The sequence below is a fragment of the Sinocyclocheilus anshuiensis genome, unplaced genomic scaffold (genome assembly GCF_001515605.1).
Source record: "Sinocyclocheilus anshuiensis isolate Anshui unplaced genomic scaffold, SAMN03320099.WGS_v1.1 scaffold1052, whole genome shotgun sequence".
Taxonomy (NCBI): Eukaryota; Metazoa; Chordata; class Actinopteri; order Cypriniformes; family Cyprinidae; genus Sinocyclocheilus; species Sinocyclocheilus anshuiensis.
In genome coordinates this window covers 1,294,623-1,295,113 of record NW_015549556.1, presented here as the reverse complement: position 1 = coordinate 1,295,113, position 491 = coordinate 1,294,623, and positions in this window count along the sequence as shown.

Below are 491 nucleotides of genomic sequence, written 5' to 3'. Positions count from 1 at the left end.
CTTTACATTGCTGCACCCATGTTGCACATTTTCCATTGTGTAATAATTGATTACAATAGCATGGACACGATTACAATAGCTAGCAAATTGCAATCACAAGCAACTCACATATATTATATTAAGCATATTTGTAGATCACTTGGTGTGTACTACTCAGTACTTATGTAAATTGAATTATGAACACAATGTAAAGTGTCATCTACACTCTTAAAAATAAAGGTGCTTCACGATGTAGAAGAACCTTTTTGTCTAAATGGTTCCATAAAGAACCTTTAACATCTGAAGAACCTTTCTGTTTCACAAAAGGTTCTTTGGGGCGAAAAAAGGTTCTTCAGATTATAAAAAGGTAAGAAAGAGATGGTTCTTTAAAGAACCTTTGACTGAATAGTTCTTTGTGGAACCAAAAATGGTTCTTCTATGGCATCTCTTAAAGAACCTTTTGAAGCACCTTTATTTTTAAGAGTGTAGCTTTCAAATCAACAGCTTAAAAA